The sequence below is a fragment of the Patagioenas fasciata genome, chromosome W (assembly GCF_037038585.1).
Source record: "Patagioenas fasciata isolate bPatFas1 chromosome W, bPatFas1.hap1, whole genome shotgun sequence".
Classification (NCBI taxonomy): domain Eukaryota; kingdom Metazoa; phylum Chordata; class Aves; order Columbiformes; family Columbidae; genus Patagioenas; species Patagioenas fasciata.
Window position 1 is genome coordinate 24693061 of NC_092559.1, and position 25324 is coordinate 24718384.

Genomic DNA, 25324 nt, shown 5'->3' on the forward strand with positions numbered 1-25324 from the left:
AAAGCTAGAATGCTAGAAAGAAAAGTAACAGCTACTACACACAAAATTTTACCATCACATTCACACAGTAAAGAACTAAATTACTCATGATCTTCTGTAATATCACAAAATGCACATTTTGAGTCCATGAATTCTCATGGACTATAAACTTACTGTACCATGTAACAGACAAAGACCTATTAAACTGTAATATGCTTAAACAGATACCTACAAAGAAAACAGGTTAATAAGGAAAGCATCTTGCAGACTTCAAGTTTTCTGACCTGTGCGTTGTCAGTTAATTCTCAGCTTGTTCAAGTTCAAACCGTTCTGCCTGTAAAACTGTCTGAAATGGTTTAATGATCTCTTGTAGAGATTTATTTTGTCCTGCTCTTCTCACCTTAAAAACAACATTAATTGCAACAAGGTGTTATACTTCAAGATTCTGTTCTCTGGACACTTTTCCCAATAATTTAACTTATACCACAGCCACCATTAATTACAATATTTCACAAGATCTTCCTTCCTCATATTTCCAAGTGCTTTCCTATGTTTTAAAACACCTCCCAATACCAATTTCTTAGGAACACGACTGAAAACAGTCATTCCTGACCCCATCTCGAAAGTAAAAACCATGAGAAGAGGGAGGGGGGGCGGGGAAAGCACAGGGCTGCTTGCAGCATGAGTGGGAAAAGTGGGGAGAAAGTTTTACGATGTACTTATACCACAAAGAAACAATTCTAACAACAATCAGTAAAACAATTAACTCACATTCCTGACAAACTGCTTGATTTTCAGAGAGGCAATACACAGAAGCACGTAATATGTACTGTAAAACTCGCAGATAACACCTTGATAGCAAACAGTAGCGTTCTCTATTGCTAATTTCAACACCAGCGCTTCCTTAGCTTCTAAGTTTTCAACTTGCTTATTGATGGCCTCTTGAAGATGGTCAATAAATTGCATGTAATTCTCATTGGGATCCTGATAACAGTTGTAAATTATTTGGCTGCTTTGTTGGTTTCAGGCACCTCTATCATAGCTTGATATGCAAGGTCTGTTGACTGCCTCAGGATTTCAGAAACTAATAGTGCCTGTAAATTGTGGTGTGTCAATTAGTGTCTGTTCCAAGAGTTGTGGAATACCCGCCCCTTTCAAGGAGTCCCCATCATTCCATCCTGAATGATCTATAGCAATTACATTGCATAGGTCAAATTTTGCTTGAGTCTTTCATGGTTTTTATCTGATCTCGGGGCAACATGTACACATACTGCTTTTCCTTTTAACGTTTCAAGAAAATGCTGCAAACCCTCATCTTCATCCAAGTCATCAAATAATGTGGACTTGAACAGTGCTGCAGAATCATTAGTAACAGAGGGGTTTGGAACAGTACACATTCTCACCAATACTTTCTAGCATCATAATTATTCGTATTACCTGAGTCCCCAGGAGCACCCCCTTTCCTGTCACAATCAGCATGACTGCATTGCCGACTGTTGGATTCACTCGCTATTAGCTGATCTAATTTGTCACACAGTTCTTTTGTGCATTTTTTATGCAGTGACTCCTGCTCTCTCATCGAAGTTGGAGGGTTACAAGGCAGTAAAGGCAGATACAAATTGGTAAAAGGACTGAGAGTACACTTGTTGACGACCTTAGCATTCTCAGCTTTCACAGGTTCTTTGGGCAAGTTGTCTGACTCCAGTCCTCTGGACTTGTTTTTCTCACCAGGGTTGAGCAATGGTACAGGAGGCCACCCGCTCGGCATTTTTCCTCCCCCCGCCCCAGACTGCTGAGCTATCGGGGGTGCCAAAGCTACAGCAGGGGATGGAATAGGGAGGGTATCAAAGACACGAACCGGGTAAACTTCATAGCGACTTTCAGGATACTTATCAGGCTGCAACGCTGCAAAAATTCTGGCAGCAGCAGACTGTTCAGCCTTAAGATCTTTTAAGGTGGTAATTATAAGCTTCCATGTAGTTGCTAATGATTTAGCTTCTTTATCTCCATTGCTGAATTTATCCCATAATTTCTGCCCTATATCGTCCCAAAGTTCAATTTAAGTTTTGAGTCACTAATGCTCATAACAGTCTTTTCAGGTTTTAATTGCTTCAGTGTAGTAATCATCAGTTTCCAGGAGGTTACAAGGCCGAGAATATCTTTTTCACTGCGACTAATTGCCTTCCACAACACAGTTCCCACTTTTTCCCAAGTCTCTGTTTGAAAAACTCCTAACAGATCAGCAGGAAACTCATTGCCTCTGCACCAGATTAATAGTCTTTTGAGGTTACTCTCCTCATACTTCACCCCTCTCTTAGAGAGAATATGGGGGGGAACCGCAGTATTTCTTCTTCTTTAAAAATATTCCACCCCATCTCCTCTCGCCCCCAGCTGTTCACCTCTTTGGGTGTCTGTTGCAACAATATCAGATCCTTTATCCCTCCTCTGTTGCTTCTGTAGCGATCAGTCAGGAGTCATGCAGCCCGCAGACTACTGTCTGCCGGTTGCTGAAATCTTAAGCTGTTTGTTGTAAAGTTCTGCTCATATTCCTCAAACTTGTATCTACTTAATGAAAACAAAAGAAGCTACAGACCATCATGGACACCTGCAAGATAAGGCCTGTTTTGCAGTTTTTGCTGGGAAGAAATAAGATTCATTCAGACAAAATAACACCTTCAAGGCTGACACGAAGCGGCTATGGACTAGAAACAACGTCTTCAGCTAAACAATACAAAAGCCTCTCTGAACTCCTTGAAAGGATCCAACAAGAAGCAAAAAGATCCCAGATTCAAATATTGCTATTGGAGTGAATCATGGTGTGAGGGGCAGGTAAATAGTCTGTAAGGGTATAATTACCCAGGGATTTCAATGCTTGTCTGGGACCTCTGCGAAGGCACCCAGCTCGAGCCAACCCTGCTGCTGTACTACTCCATTAAATTATTTATTTATGCAAACTTTGACGCCTGAGAGCTTGCTTCAAGTCACACTTTAAGTGATCTAAACACTGCTCTGTGGCAAACAGGACCCTACATCACTCATCCATGACACTACTAAGAAGAAAAGATTCTAATTGCATGGAAAATTACCTTAATTTCAGCTAACCCAGCACAATGGTCTTCACCATGGGCTGCAGGGGAATTTCTGCTCTGGCACCTGGGGCACCTCCCCCCCCTCCTTCTTCACTGACTGCAGGGTTGTTTTTCTCACATATTCTCACTCCTTTCTCCCAGCAGTTTTTACCCTTAAATGTTATCACAGAGGTGCTACCACCACTGCTGATCGACTCAGCTTTGGCCAGCAGAGGGTCCATCTTGGAGCTGGCTGGCACTGGCTGTGTCGAACATGAGGGAAGCTTCTGGTATCTTCTCACAGAAGCCACACCTACAGCCTCCTCACTAGTAAAACCTTGCCATGCAAACTCACTACACTCATTAGGAAAGAAAACAAACAGACATGTCAAACAAGGGCTCAATGCCCTTTGCATGGACTCCTCTAACGTGAACTCACTAATTCGTCACTTCATCAACTCACAAAGCTTCTAACTCACAAGTTCCTTAATCCCGAACTCACATCTCCTAACTTTGGTGCCCATAAGCACCCCAGGCAGGCACCCATGTGTGCAGGGAGAGGCACAAAGGGCTTCAAGTGGGTGCTGCCTGGGGGCTGCAGGGCTGCCAGAGGAAGAGGCTGTCGGATGGGGCAGGGATTTTGGGGTAGCAAGCACACAGTGCCCTGGGCAAGTGTCAGGGCTTGTCCACCATTCTCTTCCTCTTGCAGGGTGCCCCTACCTGCCCTTCCCCAGTCTTCCTCTCTCTCCTTTCCTGCTGGGCTCTGGGGCTGCTCTCAGGCCTTCCAGCTCCTGAGGAGTGCATAGACCAGAACCTGTCCAGTGTATGCCCCAACTGGCTGAGGTGTCTGGTGGTTCAGCTTTTGATCAAAAGCCACCCCTCCACTCTCATCCTCATCCCCACATCCTCATTCTCACCACTGCACCCTCATCCTGCACCCTCACCCCTGAATCCTCAGGACTCGTTCTCAACCTCACCCTCCCCAAACGCTTGCTGTGGCTGTCACCAGTAGCATGAGTGAGTCCCCACCTCAGCGCTTCCCTTGAAAACCACTTCTCCAAACGGTCTATGAAGTTAAAGCCTCGAGAGCCCAGTGGGAGCAGGAGGATGAGGCTGGGAACCCTGGCAGGGGAGTTCACAGGGGATGAAGGGCTACTGAGAATCATGGGATCTTGGCATGGGGTAATGCTCATATAGGGGATCAGTCAGCCACTCTCCGGATGGAGAAGGAGTGTCTGTTGCAGGGGTTCTTGCAGCAGCTCCAGCAGGGTCAGATGAGACTCCCCGAAACACTCCGTGTTCAGCTCTTGTCCGGCTGTTGGCCATGCTCCAGTGCAGGCATGATCCATCATTACTGCTTGTCTCAGCTACATGGGAAACAGAACTTACATGTCTTAACTTCATGCAGAAGACTGTCCTACATGACCAATTCTGCAATGACTGTTCCTAGCAACTGTTTACAAATGTCTCAACACTGAACATCTCAGTGCCCGGTGTCTCAGTGCTCAATATCTGTCTCAATCCAGCTGTTGTCTCACCTAAGCAGATGGAGCTGGAGAGTTCCCAGGTCACCCAGGGACTCCATGGCTGGTTGGCACCATCACACTGCATTGATGACAGAAGAATAAATCTGATTTTTCAAGGATGTAACTTCACTTATAAATGAAGTCACGTAGTTCCTGCCCCCTCTGCTATGTCTGCATGGTCATCACTCCCACCAGCCCCCTGGTCAGGACCACACACCCTGCTCTGCTCCTCTGCCTCTCTCCTTGGCCCAGCTCTGGCTGCAGCCTTGTCAAGCATGGACCATCATGCTGTGAGGATGGAGGAGCTCCTCAGCCAGGTCCCCAGACATTCCTGGGACTGACCGGGAGCCGGGACACCCTCCCACAAAGCCAGGCAGTAGCCATTTTGGCAGCAAGCTTCCACTCCTGAGGATAATGGGCAGGCTTAGCATCACTCTCCTCACCCTGACCACAGTCTCCCTCAGTGTTGCATTGCAACCATAGGTAAGCTTTGGTGCCAGGTCTGGGCTGACACATTGCATGGAGGCAGACAGCAGGGACGTAGCTCCCAGGGGTGCCTGCTCCTGCTGCCCTGCCTGCAGGACAGGTGCTTTTCCTTTCCCAGCCTTCCTGTGATGTCCCCAGAGCTCCACAGCCTTCCCTGTGGTGTCCTTGATGCTCCCCCATCACCAACCCCAGATTTGTATGGCTGGTGGCTCCTCCCAACTTCTGGATCTTGTCTGAGCAGGTTCTGCCCACGATGAGGTGAGGTAGAGCTGGATGCAGGCTCAGTTGGGCTCATCCCCCCATACCCTGCATATCCCATGCCCATCCAATGCTGCATCCCTAGTCCCAGTGAGGCAGGAAGCTAATGGATGATCACAAGTGGTGTTTCCCAGGGCTCAGTGTTGGGGCCAGTTCTGTTTATATCTTTATCAGTGATATGGACAACGGATTGAGTGCACCCTCAGTAAATTTGCAGATGACACCAAGTTGAGTGGGAGTGCTGAACTGGTTGAGGATAGGAAGGCTCTACAGAAGGATCTGGACCAGCTAGATCATTGGGCTGAGAGTGACTGTATGAGGTTCAACAAGGCCAAGTGCCGGGTCCTGCACTTGGGTCACAACAACCCCATACAATGCTACAGGTTTGAGGAAGAGTGTCTGGAAAGCTACCTGTCAGAAAAGGATCTGAGGGTGTTGATTGACAGCCAGCTGAACATGAACCAGCAGTGTGCTCAGGTGGCCAAAAAGACCAACAGCATCCTGGATTGTATCAGGTATAGTGCAGCTAGCAGGACTAGGGAAGTGATTGTCCCTCTGTATTCAGTGCTGGTGAGGCCCCACCTTGAATATTGTGTTCTATTTTGGGCCCCTCACTACAGGAAAGACATTGAGGTGCTAGAGAGAGTTCAGAGAAGGGCAATGAAGCTGGTGAGGGGTCTAGAGAAAATGTCTTATGAGGAGCGGCTGAGGGAACTGGGGCTGTTTAGTCTGGAGAAAAGGAGGCTGAGGGGAGACCTTATTGCTCTCTGCAACTATCTGAAAGGAGGTTGTAGCATGGAGGGTGTTGGTCTCTTCTCCCAAGTAGCAAGTGATAGGTTGAGAGGAAATGGCCTCAAGTTGTGCCAGGGGAGGTTCAGGTTGGATATTAGGAAAAATTTCTTTAAGAAAGGGGTTGTGAAGCACTGGAACAGGCTTCCGTTTAGCCAGCACTGCTGATAAATAATTGATAAACTGATAAATAATTATGCTATATCCTGGAACCTGTGCAATTAGTTGAGTCGTGTTTAACATATATCTTGAGATTGTTAGATAAAGTGTCCTTTAGTTGAACTTTGCTCATTATAAGCTCATTACAATACTAAAAATCACACCCCAAGGAGGAAAAACACAGACTGCTTTTCCCAACATACTCTTCATTCACATCACAGGGACTTTATCCCCCTCCACAGTGTGTGGAGGCTTCAACTGGGCAGGATCAGCTCGATTGGTAGATCCCTTGGTGTTAACCAACCAAGTGACTTTCGCCAAATTTGAATCCCAATTTCTAAAAGTTCCACCACCCATTGCTCTTAGTGTAGTTTTTAACAGTCCATTGTACTGTTTGATTTTTCCAGCAGCTGGTACATGGTAGGGGTTGTGATATATCCACTGAATGCCGTGCTCTTTGGCCCAAGTGTCTATGAGTTTGTTCCAGAAATGAGTTCTGTTGTCTGACTCAGTTCTCTTTGGGGTGCCATATTGCCATAGGACATGCTTTTCAAGGCCCAGGATGGTGTTCTGGGCAGTGGCATGGGGCGCGGTGTATGTTTCCAGCCATCTAGTGGTTGCTTCCACCATCATAAGCACATAACGCTTGCCATGTCGGGTTTGTGGGAGTGTAATACAGTCAATCTGCCAGGCTGTGGCAGTTACACATTCCCCTGAGATTCAGAGCCTTCAATGGGGCAGCTGATGGCTCTTTTAGCACCTTTTGTGCCCCACTGTGCCTGCCTCCACATACACACCTAGGGTGGCACAAAGGTGCTGATAGTCACATCCTCCCCTACTCCGGGGCAGGGTGACTTCACTTCCACCAGCTGGTGGGACAGGAGGGGTGGGACTCTCTGTCAATTGACAGGCTCCTTAATGGGACCCTGAGTCAATTGACAGGGTTGTTAGCAGAGGAAGTGCCCAGAGTAGCTGCAAAGCTTCTGGACTATGTTGTAATGCCCACAGCCAGATCTGACCAGACTATAAAAATGGGGTTCCCACCAAAGGCCCCTTTTGGAGTGGTCTTCTCGGAGCAGTGGGTCTGTGAACTAGAGCCCTCTCCTTAGACTGGAACACTGTTTAAGGAGACTTCCCAGGACTGAGAGTACCTCACCTCATTGTTTGGGTGAGTGGTTATTTACTGGGTTTATCCTTGAATGAGTCTTTGCCTAACCAGGCAAGTGAGAGTCCTCACCTAGCCCAGGCAAGTGATTATTTCTTGTGGGTACTCTTGAGTCAGAGGGCTCTGGTTTTGTTTCTTGTGAGTGTGTGCATGCATGCTATGGATCCTCATTATTCTTATTTTGCTGTACCCCAATAATCTACTCAACTGATATCCGAACCTGTATTTTACGTTGTCGGAGTGCTAACTAATTGTATAAACCCTGTTTCTGGTTAGCTGATTGGTTGCACTTTTCCGGCTAGAATAAAGTCTGTTTTGGAACTTGTTCCCTGCCTAAAACTGATTTTGGGGTGCCTCTGTGACACAGGCTTCCCCATATTTATACTTCAGCCATTGCCCCCGAACCACATAGGCTTTAACTGCTTGGCTTGCTTGATTGTAGAGCATGTTTCACAATTGTGAATAATCTGCACAATAGTGTCCATGGTCATTCTACCCCTCAATCATGAGCCTACCTATATATTGTGTCTCTTCCCTGATGACCTGAGGCATCATGGGCCCACTGAGCTATGAATAATTAACCTTTGTGTTGCCAGTCCAGATCTACCTGAGACACCTTAATCTTGGCAACTCAATCCATCTGATGGTTGTTTTGATGTTGTTCAGTGAACCGACTTCTAGGCACATGGCTGTCTATGTGGTACACTTTTACAGGCAGGTTCTCTAGCCGGGCAGCAATATCTCACCACAATTCAGCAGCCCAGATGAGTTTGCCTCTGCGCTGTCAGTTGTTCCTCTTCCATTGCTGCAACCACCTCCACAGGACATTTGCCCCCATCCATGAATCAGCATAGAGATAAAGCACTGGCCACTTTACTCATTCAGCAATGCCCAAAGCCAGCTGTATTGCTTTTACCTCTGCAAACTGACTCGATTCACCTTGTCCCTTAGTGGCCTCTGCAACTTGCCGCATGAGACTCCACACAGCAGATTTCCACATCTGATGCTTTCCCACAATAAGACATGACCCATCAGTAAACAAGGCATAACGCTACTCATCCTCGAGTAGCTTATTATATGATGGGGCCTCTTCAGCACATGTCACCTTCCCTTCTGGCAATACTCCAAAATCCTTACCCTCTGGCCAGTCCATGATCACCTCTAAGATCCCCGGGTGATCAAGGTTCCCCATTTAAGCCCATTGCGTGATCAATGAAACTCACTTACTCCATGTGGCGTCAGTTGCATGATGAGTAGAGGAGACTTTTCCTGTGAACATCCAGCCCTATACTGGCAATCGAGGTGCCAGGAGGAGCTGTGCTTCAGTGCCAATCACTTCATAAGCAGCTCGAACCCCTTTGCATGCTGCTAACATCTCCTTTTCAGTTGGAGTGTAGCGGGCCTTGGAACCTCTGTATCCCTCCGACTCCAAAATCCCAGGGGTCAACCTCGAGTCTCCTCTGGTGCTTTCTGCCAAAGGCTCCAGGTGGGGCCATTCTCCCCAGCTGCAGTGTAGAGCACATTTTTAACATTTTGTCCTGCCCGAACTGGCCCAAGAGCCATGGCATGGGCTATCTCCCGCTTAATTTGTTCAAAGGTCTGCTGCTGCTTAGGGCCCTACTCAAAGCCATTCTTCTTCCAGGTTACCTGATAGAGAGGGCTTATGATCTGACTGTATTTTGGAATGTGCGTTTTCCAAAATCCCACAACCCCCATGAAAGTCTGTGTTTCCTTTTTACTAGTCGGTGCAGAAATAGAAGCTATTTTGTTGACCATATCCATTGGAATTTGATGACGTCCGTACTGCCATCTTACTCCTAAAAACTGGATCTCCCATGCAGGTCACTTGACCTTACTTTGTTTTATAGCAAAACCAGCTTGCAGGAGAATCTGAATTATCCTCTCACCTTTCTCAAAAACCTCTGCTGCTGTGTCACCCCACATGATGATGTCATCAATGTACTGCAGGTGTTCCGGAGCTTTGCCCTGCTCCAGTGCAGCCTGGATCAGTTCATGGCAAATGGTGAAGTTGTGCTTCCACCCCTGGGGCAGTCGAATCCAGGTGTACCGGATGCCTCTCCAGGTGAAGGCAAACTGTGGCCTGCACTCTGCTGCCAGAGGAATAGAGAAAAATGCATTAACAGTGTCAATTGTAGCATACCATTTGACTGCCTTCGACTCCATATTGTAGCTCTAGCATGTCCAGCACAGCAGCACTCAATGGTGGCATGACTTCATTCAGGCCACTATAGTCCACTGTTAGTCTCTACTCTCCACTGGGCTTCCTCACTGTCCATATGGGACTGTTAAAGGGTGAGTGAGTCTTACTGATCACTCTTTGGCTCTCCAGTTGACGAATCAGGTTATGGACAGGAATCAAAGAATCTCGGTCAGTGCTATATTGCTGCCAGTGCACTGTCATGGTAGCAATTGGCACCCGCTGGTCATCAACCTTCAGCAATCCTACAACAGAAGGGTCCTCTGAGAGAGGCCAGGCAAGGTAGACAGCTGTCTAATGTCCTCTGTCTCCACAGAGGCTATGCTAAAAACCCACCTGTACCCCTTCAGGTTCTTAAAATACACTCTTCTGAGGTAGTCTATACCAAGAATGCATGGAACATCTGGGCCAGTCACAATGGGGTGCTTTTGCCAGTCCTTTCCAGTCATGCTCACCTCAGCATCTCATACAGTTAGCTGTTGGTATCCCCCAGTCACCCCAGAAATGCTGATGGGTTCTATCCCTTCATAGTTTGATGGAATCAGAGTACATTGGGCCCCGGTGTCCACCAGAGCCCTGTACTCCTGTGGTTCTGATGTTCCAGGCCACTGAATCCACACAGTCCAATAAACTCTGTTATCACTCTCCTCCACTTGGCTGGAGGCCGCGTCCCCTAGTCCCAGTCATGGTACTCATTGCTTCCTCCTTGTAAGAATGAATCAGAAGTGCCTTTCAAGAGGGTCAGAGGCAAGGTCAGCTCTTCTAGTCTGTCTGGGGAACTGCCTGCTGGAAACTGGGGCAGCATTTTTCCTGGCGTAATGTCCTCTTGTGGTTGTCTCCCCTTTTAACTCATGTACCCATGCCTCTAGGACTGAGGTAGGTTGTCCATCCCACCTCCTCACGTCCTCTACGTTGTCGCGCAGTAAAAACCACAGGGTGCCCCATTTTGAATACCCTCTGTATTCTCTCTCTTAATTGGAGAAACGCTCATTCTGAGTAGCTGAAACCCAAGGCCATGCAGGTGGGGAGCGAAACTTGTCTTCAAAATGCTGGAACTCTTGGGACAATTTTTCAGCTAGCACATTGGGCAGTTTCTCCACAGACAAGATGGAAGCCTGTAGGGAGGAGGATAGACTTCCCTCATACTGCTGGAGCTGACCAGCCAACTGATACACCGTTTGTCCCTCGCCTTCTTTCCATGACATTACTGCCAATGAGCTGGCATGGGATGATGGTGTACTTCACAGAAACCTCCACCACATGGGTTGCATGCACTGGATCTCATCGGTATCAGTGAGTGGATCGTCATTATTGGTGTTATTATAAATCACCTCCAGAACAGCTAGCTCCCTCAGGTACTGGATACCTTTCTCCATGGTGGTCCACTTGCCTGGGTGACAGGTAACATCTTCCTTGAAGGGATACCTTTCCTTCACACCTGACAGAAGTCACCTCCAGAGGCTGAGGGTTTGTGTCTTCCTTCCAATCGCCTTGTCAATGCCCTAGACAGGGATCCTAATTGCTTAGCTTCCCTGCCTTCTAATTACATGCTACTTGCCCCATTATCCCTGCATCGGAGCAACCAAGCAACAACGTGTTCACCATCCCAGCAGTTGAAATCCTTTCACATATCTCGCAACTCACCCAGGGATAGCAATTGGGTGACTATCTCTGGTTCTGCCTCCTCCTCCTTTTCCTGTTCTTGTGATGGGCCTGGGTCATCAATTTCCCTCACTAAGCAAACTGATTTCTTTGTGTAGTTCTTCTTCTGGAGAGGACCAACAGGTTGGTTCTCTGATTCAGTTGCAGCACCTGCCACATGGGTCTGAGTAGCCACAGTGCCCGTTGCCTGGCTTTGAGTAGCCACAGTGCCTGTCACTGGCGTCTGAGCAGCCACAGCATCTGGCACAAGGGCAGGAGCAGACGCAGTGCCTGTGGGTTTGTTACCACCCCCTTTGCCCTGGGGGCACTGCATGATGTTGAGCAGTGTTTAATAGATAATGGCCAGGGCCCAATACAGCACAGTAAGTTGTGCCTCTTTAGAATAACTAGAGCATCTCCCTTTTACATATTCTGTCACCTCACCAAGGTCCTGCAGTTGTTCAGGAGTGAAACTCCAGACTGTCAAAGGTGAGAAATTCTCCAGATATCTGCCCATGTTTTCCCACACACCATTCCACCCATGCTCATCCGCCCTTGGGGCAAATCTATGGGTGATATTCCCAGTATATCCTTTTGTAACCCTGTATATGACCTGGCACACATTCAGAAGACATTACAGGAAGATCAGGCTATCTTGAGTATCCCCAGGGTGTCCAAAATCCTCAGAAACTGTTGGACCCAAGCTGGAGGAGAAAAAAGAAGTGAAGAGATGAGGGAAGATTTCACCTCCCTCCGTCTTCTCCATAGACTGGGTGCAATTACTAATCAATTCTGAGAGGTGGCACCTGAGATATGGAAAAATCAAAAATATCTTATAAAAATACCAATATAGCTGTGTAAGGAAGGAAATCACAATCTCATAGGTTGATATCATACAGGACAGCGTTATGATAAACCAAATCCTTTTGTCAGATGTTACCAACAGCACTCCAGGGAACATACGGGGCATGTAGGAATTCAAGTGGCACAGCCACGTGGACAAACAAAGAAACATCATGACCACTTAACTAATAGTGTGAGCTCTAACACACTCCAGTCAGCTCTGTGTTTTTTGGGTTTTTTTGGTGTTTTTTTGTTTGTTGTAGGAAACAATTATTTTGCAAATATAATAGGCTCAGGCAGGATCTCTCAGCAAAGCAATCTTTTTAATAACGATATTGCAAGACGGGATGTTCTACCTGAAGGTAGGCACACATAATAGGGCAAAAAACCCCTGCTTATATCCCCCCAAAATCCCAACCACAATTTCCCTCCCCTGTTCCCCATTGGTTGGGTACTTCATTGTTTACAGACTACCCCGAGGCTTGCCTCAGTTTACATACAATACCCTTCCCCCTAAATTAACTTGTAAATACAGGTATCAGTATGTATACAGGTATCAGTATATATTCCGGGAAGAGACTGTGTTTTACATTAAGGATTCATAGTCTGATGTCTCTCGGTCCTTCTCCCCTGCTGGGGTCAGGTGCCAGGTCCTCAGTTATGTAAAAACAACAGTTCTTCATTAAATGTTCCTTACATTTGTTTTTGGATTTTTTTGTTTTGGTTTGGTTTTGTTGTTTTTTGGGTTTTTTTAATCCCAAACTTTTTTATTCTTTCTCCTGCCTGGCTCGCCAAAAAGGACTGTTGTAGGTTAGCCCCACCTCCCCCTCAGCCGGCAGCTGCTAAAACTACGTGCCACTTCCTCCCCCGCCTCCAGTGGGATGGAGAGGAGAATTAAAAGGAAAAAAAAAAATTAAAAAAAGGCAAAAACTCATGGGTTAGGATAAAAAACAATTTAATGGGGCAGCAAGGAGAAAACAAGGGAGGACAAACAAACAGTAACAGCAGTGACAAAGGAACCTACAAAGACGGTGGGCACACAGTGCTGCGTGACCACCCTCCCCCACTGTATACGCCTTTCCCACCTGGCTGCTCACCACTGTAACAGTCAGCGCTGAAACCACCACTGCTTTCCCCCTCCCTTGTCCCCAATCCCCATTTGCATCCTGAATACCAAGAGAGAGACACGTGGTCCCCGCTGGAACTACGTGATCCCTGCTGGAGCTCTGCCACTCCCTGGCTCACCCCCTCCCCGAAACAGAACCCCCCCAAGAGACAGAGACCGGATATGGTATAGAATACCCAGATATCCTGGCAGCGTGGAAATTAACTCCATCCTGACTGACCCTGCACAAAAGGTAATATCATTGTAAGTTTTGCTGCTAAAGTCTTGTTAAATTTTGTGATATAATAATATACTTTTGCCAAGTCACTAATCACTGTAATTTGAATCCTACCATGGGTCATGTCCGCAGGTCATCTCATAGGAACTCTGCTTCCCCCAGAGGGTGGGCAGAAATGTCTTCACATGCAAATGCACCCTGAAAGATTCTGCCGATCTAGTCTCCATCCTGTGAGGATGCAGCTTTGCCCACCTTGTAATGGTGTGCTTTGTCTGCAAGCTGCCCCAGCAAGGCAAGCAAAATCACCCACTCACATAAAAAAAAAAAAAAAATCATGTCAGCTGTGGTTGTCTTTTTTAAAAAACTGCTCTCACTCCCCCTCTGCAGCAGCTTCTATCCCCACAGGTCCCCCTGCAGAGAGGAGGACTCATTGCTATCTACTGACCACAACTTCCCTTCCCCAGGGACATGTGGATACCCCCCCAATTACCCTCGTTCAGCTCCCTGGGCTCACTTCCCACTTTATCCTAATCCAAACTTCCATCCTGTACCATTGCTCCACACCTGCCCACCGGTGGCAGAGGTGACATCGGCATCCCAAATCCAGCTTCCTGCCCTGTGGTGCCTTCATACCCATCCCCACCAGATGCCTTTCCAGCCCCAGGACTCCCTGTAGAGTTAGGTGATGGAGGCAATGGCATCGATAGATGTGAGATGTTGGTAAAGCACTTCCTTCGTGCTGTACAACATGCTAAGTAAAACATGCAGTCAAAGCCCCCATCCCATCCATTCCATCTCTCTGGGTTACAATCAGGGATTCTATGCTTCTCTGCCACTGCATTTTGGCAGTGCTTCTCAATCTGCTTCTGTGGACATCTGTCAAGCTTGTGCTTTTGACACAAGGTTTTTGGCAGGTCCATGGGTGAACCCAAAGCCTCTTGCAGAAGCATTATAAATATAACCCAGCACCAGGGGTGCCAACACACAAGCCATACAGTCTATCCAGCCTGGCCCAGCCTCAGTGAGGCCAGTGCATGCCACCATGTGTGACATGGAACAGTGTCTGCCACATCCCTGGCACCTCAAACAGGGCAGATTGTCCCTGCCAAACAGTGCAGAAAGGCAGGGGCTGGTGTTAGGCCAAAAGGATGGAGCATGACATCCAGGGCAAGGGCAAGAGAGCCCTAAGGGCAGAATTCTCAGGTCACTGTGAAAAGCTTGTGAGTTTGGGACTGTGTAAAAGGCAACAAGGAGAAGTAATGTGTTACAAGAGGAGTGGTTTCTGCTCACCCCAGCCTTCAGGGCCACCTGGACTGGAGGGAGAGGCACTGAGCAGCAGCAGCAGTGGGGCCCTGGGGTGTGCTGGGGCTCATTACAGGTGCTGAGTGGCACGGGCAGTGGTACTTAACACCCTGATGTGGGGCTCCACCACACTTAGTACACAGACCACAGCCTTGGTGCCATCCAGTGCCCCAGACACTGACATCCCAGAGATGGCATGTATTTAGGCACTTGAATTCCACCTGAATTTTCAGTAGCCCACAGCCCCATGCCTGCTCTAGGCACTGCAGGGAGCAGAACAACAGCTCAGGCACACAGTGACAGTGCACTCCCTGTTGTGTACATCCAAAGCCCCCAAGAGCAGTGATGCAAACACAAGGAAGGCTAGTGTAACGTGCGGAAACAACTTTACGACCTATAAGGCCATAAAACTTTACAACCTGCAGGGTTATAAAGATGGTATGTTTATTCAGCACCGGGCACAAGAGGAATATTTCCTCTAATCTCGCGTGCCTTCTAACAATATGAGGTGTGTTTAAATACAGCAAGGCATTACATATTCATGGTAACCCCAGGAACGCCTATACATATTGTCACGGAGGCACCCCAAGATTAGTTTAAGGGACAACAGGGTCCAAAACACTTTTATTAAACTGGTCAGAAACAGGGTTTTAGCACTCCAAAAGCTGACAGGCAAATTCACTAAAAGAGAAACTTGTTTTTAACAAAACCAGGACATTCCACCCCTTATACCATGCCATTCACGACATACTTAGACCTTTTCAATACAATATAATTAATCACTACTACTATATATACACACACATGTACATATATACACAGAAGTAATCCATCATTCTCTTAGTCTGTGGACCATCCTCTGAAAAGTTCATTAAGTTTATTTATCACAACAGTCTCCCAGGGCAGGAAAAATGGTACATCTAGTGCATCTCATGACCACTGCTTGTGGGTCAAAGACATCAACTTTGAAAAACTTGTCAGGCGCCACTCGAAGAAACTAGCTCTGGTGTCATCACCACTGTCTTGATCTGAAAGACACTTATTAAACACTGTTAGTAGGGCAATTCACATCATGCAGTCCAGTATTGAATATTTTCACCTAAAATCAAATCCCCTTGAGGAACTTCTCCATCCTTAAGCATCACTCACCAGATGCTGCCAGGTCCCTGGGCAAAAACAGTCCCACAAATGGGCTTGCCTTTGTCTGAGGCAGGAGTAAACCAGACTGCCTTTCCTAACATATTTTTAATGTGTACTACAGGGTCTTTATCTCCTTCTACAGTACATAGAATTTCTGATTGAGCAGGTCCAGCTCGATTAGTTGATCCTCTAGTGTTGACCAACCAAGTAACTTTTGCTAAATGTGAATCCCAGTTTTTAAAGGTTCTACCACCCAATGCCTTGGTGTAGTTTTTAACAGACCATTGTGCCTTTCAATTTTCCCAGAGGCTGGTGCATGATATGGACTATGACATACCCATTCAATACCATGTTCTTTGGCCCGATTGTCTATAATACTTTTTTTAAAATGAGTGCCACTGTCTGATTCAATTCTTTCTGGTGTACCATGTCGCCAAAGGACTTGCTTTTCAAGGCCCAAGATAGTATTTTGGGCTATAGCATGAGGTACGGCATACATTTCCAACCATCCAGTGGTTGCTTCCACCATTGTAAGTACATAGCGCTTACCTTGACGTGTTTGTGGAAGTACAATATAATCAATCTGCCAAGCCTCTCCATACTTATACTTTAACCATCGCCCCCATACCATACAGGCTTTAACCGTTTAGCTCGTTTGATTTCGGTGCAATAGTGTCCATAGTTAAGTCCATCCCACGATCGCGAGACCATTTATATATTGCATCTCTGCCTTGATGCCCTGAAGTATCATGGGCCCACTGAAATAGGAAAAGTTCACCTTTATGTTGCCAGTCCAAGTCCACCTCAGCTATTTTAATCTTGGCAGCTTGATCCACTTGTTGGTTGTTGCGATGTTCCTCGGTGGCTCGACTTTTAGGCACATGAGCATCTACATGATGAACTTTTACAGACAGGCTCTCTAACCGGGCAGCAATGTCTTGCCACAGTGTGGAAGCCCAAATGGGTTTGCCTCTGCACTGCTAGCCACTTTTCTTCCATTGCTGCAGCCACCTCCACAAGGCATTTACTACCACCCACGAGTCAGTATAGAGAGAAAGTATTGGCCACTTCTCTAGTTCAGCCATGTCCAAAGCCAGCTGGATGGCTTTCACTTCTGCAAACTGACTGGATTCACCTTGTCCTTCAGGGGCTTCTGTAACTCGTCGTGTGGGACTCCACACAGCAGCTTTCCACCTTTTATGTTTTCCTACAAGACAACAGGACCCATCTATGAACAGTGCATACTGCTTATGAGTTTCTGAAAAGTATTATACGGTGGTGTTGGAACGATAAAGGACTCAGCACTCCGATTCAATGTGAATCACGCAAAAGCCATTTATTACAGAAGCATGTCTCCTTATATACGCAACTGTTCTCTAATCACGAATCCACGCTCCAAGCATGGATTCGCTAAATGAGTATCATGGGCAGTCCACACGCTGGAGCCCCACCGATGATAGGTCCGATGACTCACGCCATGCTGAGGCCCTGTTAATGAAGAAACGCCCCTCTCTCTTTCTCACAGCAGATTCTGTTCTCAGCTTCTCGAAGTGGCCTTGAGATTCCTTTGGGCCTGACTAATTCAACAACATATCTCCTTCTAACGAAACCCCTTCACACGGTGGTGCTTCTTCAGCACGTGTTACTTCCTCTTCATCTGGCGACATCCCAAAGTCTTTACTTTTCGACCAATCTGTAATCACTTATAAGATCCCTGGGCGATTGAGACTTCCAAATAGAGTTTGTTGCATGATCAATGCAATTCACTTACTCCACGCAGCATCGGTTGCATGATGCATAGAGGGAACTGTCCCTTTGAAAATCCAGCTCAGCAACAGTAGTCGAGGTGCTAGGAGGAGCTGTGCTTCAGTACCGATCACTTCTGAAGCAGCTTGACCTCCTTCATATGCTGCTAGTATCTCTTTTTCCATTGGAGTATACTTGGCCCCAGATCCTTTGTATCCTCGACTCCAAAAACCTAAGGGTCGGCCACGGGTTTCTCCTGGTGCTTTCTGCCAGAGGGTCCAGATAGGACCATTATCTCCGGCTGCAGTGTAGAGCCCATTTTTAACAGCTAGTCCAGTCCGAACTGATCCGAGGGCCACCACATGAGTTATCTCACGCTTAATTTGTTCAAAGGCTTATCGTTGTTCTGGGCCCCACTCAAACTGTTTCTTTTTACGAGTCACTCGATAGAGAGGGCTCACAATGTGGCTGTAGTCAGGAATATGCATTCTCCAAAAACCTACAACGCCCAAGAAAGTCTGTGTCTCCTTTTTATTAGTAGGTGGAGACATTGCTGCAATTTTGTTGATCACATCCATTGGGATCTGACGACGGCCATCTTGCCATTTTATTCCTAAAAACTGGATCTCTCGTGCAGGTCCCTTGACCCTGCTTCATTTTATGGCAAAACCAGCATCCAAAAGAATCTGAATTATTCTCTCACCTTTCTCGAAAACTTCTTTCGCTGTGTCGCCCCATATGATGATGTCATCAATATATTGCAAGTGTTCTGGAGCTTTACGTTGTTCCAGCGTGTTCTGGATCAGTCCACAGCAGGTGGTAGGACTGTGTTTCCACCCCTGGGGTAAGCGATTCCACGTGTACTGGATGCCCCTCCAGGTGAAAGCAAACTGTGGCTTGCACTCTGCTGCTAAAGGAATAGAGAAAAATGCATTAGCAATGTCAATTGTAGCATACCACTTGGCTGCCTTTGACTCCAGTTCAAATTGCACTTCTAGTATGTCAGGCATGGAAGCACTCAATGGTGGCATAACTTCATTCAGGCCATGATAGTCTACAGTTAGTCTCCACTCGTCACTAGACTGGCCAGATTGGGCCATTAAAAGGTGAGCGAGTCTTACTGATCACACCCTGGCTTTCCAGTTGACGGATCAACCTCTGGATAGGAATCAAAGAATCTCGATTGGTGCGATATTGCCTGCGATGCACCGTCGTGGTAGCAATTGGCACCTGCTGATCATCAACCATCAGCAGTCCTACAACAGAAGGGTCATCTGAAAGACCAGGCAAATCAGACAGCTGTTCAATTTTCTCAGTGTCCACAGCTGCTATACCAAATGCCCACCTATACCCTTTTGGGTCCTTAAAATACCCTCTCCTGAGGTAGTCTATGCCAAGGATGCACGGAGCATCTGGACCAGTCATAAGGGGATGCTTTTGCCAGTTTTTTCCAGTTAGGCTCATTTCAGCCTCTACAACAGTCAGTTCCTGGGATCCCCCAGTCACTCCAACAATATTAATGGATTGCGTTCCTGTGGCAGAATGCAAACTCCCCTCTCTCCCCCTCCCTCCTTTGATATGGAAGGAGTAGACACATCTCCCTCTCTCTCTGCTGTTTGAGGCTAACAGCTTCTTTTGTTTGGCCCCAGAGCACCCTGGCCAGGGCCGTTAGGAGAAGGGAGTGCTGAGGTGCCAGAGAGCCGCTAGGCGCCTGCGACCAGTGTGGGGGATGTTTGGAGGCTTCAGGGGCACTCCACAGACAGGGTGGGGGTGCAGAGAAGCTTCTGTAATGCCCACAGTCAGATCTGATCAGGTTATAAAAAACGGGACTCTCGTCGAGATGTGTGGTCTTGCGCACGATCTCTTGGAGTTACGAGCTTAGCCACTGCCGCTAGGAGCCACGGCCCCCCCTCCCCGGGACAGAGACTCTGCTGACCTTGCCACCAAGTGTGTAAGTAAAATTAACCCTCACAGGATTGTGAGTGTATCTACTTTCTGCGCACATTTGCACGTGTATTTATACTTTCTGTGCACATTTGCACACGTACTTTCCATGCTCAATACGAGCACGTGTATAAATTAATGCTCGCATAATCGCGAGTGTATTTTCCTCCCGTGCTTCCACATAAGCACGTGTAATATTCCGTGCACATTTGCACGTGCATTTCTCCTCACAGGATTGCGAGTGTACTATAAATTTACCCTTGCCGAATCGCGAGTGTACACTTCCCATACTCCATACGAGTATGTGTATCCCTTTAAAATAATCCCACACCATGTTCAGGCAAATGTGTAGTCTTCCTGGACTCAGGAGTGGCTCCGGCATTGTTTTTGGTGAAGCCATGTGTATGGACACTGTGGACCTCCTGTTGTATTAGTTGCTGCCCCTTAATAATTTTCCTCAACTAATATCTGAACCTGTATTTAAGTCACCTTTGGAGTGCTAAAACCCTGTTTCTCACCAGTTTAATAAAAGCTGTTTTGGACCCTCTTGTCCCTTAAACTAACCTCGGGGTGCCTCCGTGACAGTTCCTTTATAATTAGAAGGAATGATTGTGCACTGAGCACCAGTGTCCACTAAAGCTTTGTACTCCTGGGGGTGTGTTGTACCAGGCCATCGTATTTGTACAGTCCAATAAACTCTGTTATCCCTTTCCTTCACCTGGTTGGAGGCAGGGCACTGCAAGGGCGAAAAATCATGGACTCCACACAATCCAATACGAATTCAAGTGAAGCCCTTTATTACAGAAACAAACCTCCTTATATATGCAGTTATTTCCTGATCACATGTCCATGCTCCAAGCATGCATTAGCTAATTGGATATTGTCTATGTTCATGAGCTGTCCACACGCCCGAGTCTCACTGCTAATAGGTCTGTTGATTTACATCTTGTTGAGGCTCTGTTATTGTAGAACTGCCTCACTCCCACAACAGGTCCTGTTTTCAGCTTTCCTTGAAATTCCTTTAGACCTGGCTAGTTCAGTAACAAATCTCCATCTAATAGAAATCTATACACACATTAACTTCAAGAAAATCCCTCAAACCTCCCCCTTTTTGTTTTTGAACCAACCAGGCCTTGTTTACAATGCACTGAATCATCTTTGAAATACACTGCAGCATAGAATAGATGATTAACAACAATGATTACAGTTACATATAACGTAGCTAAGCCTTATATAATAAGATCAAACAACTACCCACCTATTTCCAAGCTTTTAAACCATTTGTCAAACCCTACTTCTACTATGACAATCTTATTAATGTGCTGTTTTAGTTTGTCTAAAATACTATGAACAGATTCAGAAGGATCAGACAAGTTAATACAACACATTCCCCAAAAGGTGATGAACCCCTTGCCCTGTCGGGCAAAGGGAGAAGACCTGAGACAGTCCCTGCCCTGTCACTGTCAGGCAGAGGTAGGGGACAGAAAAGATGATGAGGGTTGGAAGCTAGTTCCAGTTAGGGGCTGTGGGCAACCCCCCTCCCTACCTGCTTTGCTTCCCCAGGTGCCCCTCTGTAATAGGTTTGAGGCCCTGGATCTTGAAGAGGAGATATGTGAGGATGTGGTGCAAGGCTCATTTGAGGTCACATCGAAAGAGACAGTTGACCCCACACCTCAAGACCGCCTCAGATAAGAAAGAAAGAAGGGTAACTGTAGTAGGCAATGCCCTTCTGAGAGGGACAGAGGGCCCAATCTGCAGAGTTGACCCTCATCGTAGGGAAGTGTGCAGTCTACCTGGAGCCCAGATCAGGGACATCACCAGGATGCTCCCCAACCTGGTGCACCCGACAGACTACTACCCACTGCTGATCTTCCAGACAGATGGGGAGGAAGCTGCATTCTGCAGTCTGACGGGAATGAAAAAAAGATTTCAAGGCCTTGGGACAGATGGTAAAAGAATTTGGGGCTCGAGTGATTTTCTCTGCCCTCCTTCCAGTTTTGGGTGATGATGTGGTCGGGAATAGAAAAATCCAGTCTCTAAACAATTGGCTACAGGACTGGTGCTACAGGCAGGGCTTTGGGTACTTTGATAACAGCTGGTTTCACAAGACACCAGTCCAGACAGCAATACACGGGAAAGGTTTATCTCGCAGGGGCAAAAGGATGCTGGGACAGGAATTAGCAGGGCTCATTTGGGGAGCTTTAAACTAGATTTGAAGGGGGATGGGGTGGTAGCTGGGCTTGCATGCGTAGGGCATCACTCTAGAGTTCATGAGGGCTGGGAGGCCCCCCATACCCCTGAGGTGAAATCGGTGTGCTCAACTCACTCTCTGAAATGCCTGTACACCAATGCGGGCAGCATGGGGAATAAGCAGGAGGAGTTAGAAACCTGTGTTAGGGCAGGAGATTATGATCTGGTGACAATTACAGAGACATGGTGGGACAGCACACATGACTGGAATGTGGTCATGGATGGCTATGTCCTTTTCAGGAAAGACAGACCAGCCAGGCGTGGTGGTGGAGTTGCTCTTTATGTGAGAGAGCAACTACAATTTATTAAGTATTGTCCAGGCATGGATGAGGAGCAAGTTGAGAGTCTGTGGGGGAAAGTTAAGGGGCAGGCTGGCAAGGGTGACGCTATTGTGGGCATCTACTACAGACCACCAGATCAGGGTGAGGAAGTTGATGAGGCCTTCTACAGACAGCTGAGAGCAGCCTCGCAATCACAGGCCCTGGTTGTGGTGGGGGATTTTAACTTCCCTGATGTTTGCTGGAAGGACTACTCAGCTGGCCAGCCACAGTCTAGGAGGTTCCTCCAGTGCCTTGATGATAACTTTCTGATGCAAAGGGTGGAGGAGCCAACAAGAAGAGGTGCATTGCTGGACCTTATCATCACTAACAAGGAGGGTCTGGTTGAAGCGGTAAAGGTTGAGGGCTGCCTTGGTTGCAGCGACCATGAGATGGTGGAATTCAGGATCTCATGTGACAGGAGCAGGATAGCAAGCAGAACTGCAACCTTGGATTTCAGAAAGGTAAACTTTGGCCTTTTCAGGCAATCGCTAAGGGAAATCCCATGGGCAAGGCTGCTTGAAAGTAAAGGGGACCAAGACAGTTGGTTAGCGTTCAGGGACTGTTTCTACCGGGCACAAGATCAGAGCATCCCGACACATACGAAGTCAAGGAAGGGAGCCAGTAGACCTGCGTGGTTAAACAGGGAGCTGCTGGGTAAGCTCAAGTGGAAGAGAAGAGTTTACAGATCGTGGAAGGAGGGGCTGGCCACTTGGGGAGAATATAAGGCTGTTGTCAGAGGGTGTAGGGAGGTAACTAGGAAAGCTAAGGCCTCCTTAGAATTCCACCTGGTGAGAGGGGTCAAGGACAACAGGAAGAGTTTTTTCAAATACGTGACAGATAAAACTAACACCAGAGGCAATGTAGGCCCACTGATGAATGAGGTGGGTGCCCTGGTGACAGAAGACACAGAGAAGGCAGAATTACTGAATGCCTTCTTTCTCTCTGTCTACTCTACTGGAGGCTGTCCTGGGGAGCCCTGTACCCCTGAGACCCCAGGTGAAGCCAGGTCAGTGGAGGAGTTTGCTTTAGTCGATGAGGACTGGGTTAGGGAGCTATTAAATAGTCTGGACATCCATAAATCCATGGGTCCAGATGGGATGCATCTGCGGGTACTGAGGGAGCTGGCTGAAGTCATTGCTGGACCGCTCTCCATCATCTTTGCCAAGTCTTGGGAAACGGGAGAGGTGCCCGAGGATTGGAGGAAAGCAAATGTCACTCCAGTCTTCAAAAAGGGCAAGAAGGAGGACCCGGGTAATTATAGACCGGTCAGCCTCACCTCTGTCCCTGGGAAAGTAATGGAACAGCTTGTCCTTGATGTCATCTCAAGGCATATCAGGGATAAGAGGGTCATTAGGGGCAGTCAGCATGGCTTTACCAAGGGTAAGTCATGCTTGACCAACCTCATAGCCTTTTATGAGAATGTAACAAGGTGGATGGATGATGGCAGGGCGGTGGATGTGGTCTACCTTGACTTCAGTAAAGCCTTTGACACAGTCTCCCATAGCATCCTCACAGCTAAATTGAGGAGGTGTGGTCTGGACAATAGAGTAGTGAGGTGGGTTGCAAACTGGCTTAAGGAGAGAAGCCAGAGAGTGGTGGTCAATGGTGCGGAGTCTAGTTGGAGGCCAGTATCTAGTGGAGTGCCTCAGGGGTCAGTACTGGGGCCAATATTATTCAATATATTCATTAACGATTTGCACGAGGGAATTGAGTGTACTATCAGCAAGTTTGCTGATGACACTAAGCTGGGAGGAGTGGCTGACACGCGAGAAGGCTGTGCTGCCATCCAGTGGGACCTGGACAGGCTGGAGAGTTGGGCGGGGAATAACCTGGTGAAATTTAGCAAGGGAAAGTGTAGAGTCCTGCATCTGGGCAGGAACAACCCCAGGTTCCAGTATAGGTTGGGAAATTACATATTAGAGAGCAGTGTAGGGGAAAGGGACCTGGGCGTCCTGGTGGACAGCAGGATGACCATGAGCCAGCACTGTGCCCTTGTGGCCAGGAAGGCCAATGGCATCCTGGGGTGTATTAGAAGGGGAGTGGTTAATAGGTCCAGAGAGGTTCTCCTTCCCCTCTACTCTGCCCTGGTGAGACCCCGTCTGGAATACTGTGTCCAGTTTTGGGCCCCTCAGTTCAAGAAGGACAGGGGACTGCTGGAGAGAGTCTAGTGCAGGGCAACAAAATGATCAAGGGAGTGGAGCATCTCCCTTATGAGGAAAGGCTGAGGGAGCTGGGTCTCTTCAGCTTGGAGAAGAGGAGACTGAGGGGTGACCTTATTAATGTTTACAAATATATAAAGGGTGAGTGTCACAAGGATGGAGCCAGGCTCTTCTCTGTGACATCCAGCGGTAGGACAAGGGGTAAGTGGTTCAAACTGGAACACAAGAGGTTCCACTTAAATTTGAGAAGAAACTTCTTCCCAGTGAGGGTAACAGAACACTGGAATAGGCTGCCCAGGAGGGTTGTGGAGTCTCCTACTCTGGAGGCATTCTAAACCTGCCTGGACGCCTTCCTGTGTAACCTCAAATAGGTGTTCCTGCTCCGGCAGGGGGATTGGACTAGATGATCTTTCGAGGTCCCTTCCAATCCCTAACATTCTGTGTGATTCTGTGTTAACTAGTTGCAAAGGACTTCTTAGAAAATTTACCGTGCTAGTTCTTGGGGTCATGGGAAAAAAAAGAAAGGCCATTTTTAAAATCCAATGGAATGCCAATTTTGGAACAAAGTTTTAACAGATGTATTTGTGTGTTTGCCAGAAAGCCCTATACCTCTCTTGGGTCAAGATTTGTTAAGTAAACTGTAAGCTCAAATAATGTTTTCTGAGAAGAAATGTTGAAGAGAAGAAATGTTCTGACAATTCTGTTTAGTTGCATGTCCCATAAGAAGGTGCTTGGAAGGTACAGATCTGCTTGCTGCAAGCAAGAAATCTCCAAGGAAATTTTGGATGCTGTATTTCCACTAGTATTGGCAGCTGAAGTATTGATAAAACCAATACTACACTGAGACAGAACTGAAAGAGGACTTTGAGCCGTTAAGGAAAAACAATGTCCAGTAAATACAAAACCCAAAATGGGGTTAGAGACTTTGATGAACAAGTTTATGACCACCTTACAGGCTGACTGCATTTGATTACACTTGCAGATTTGT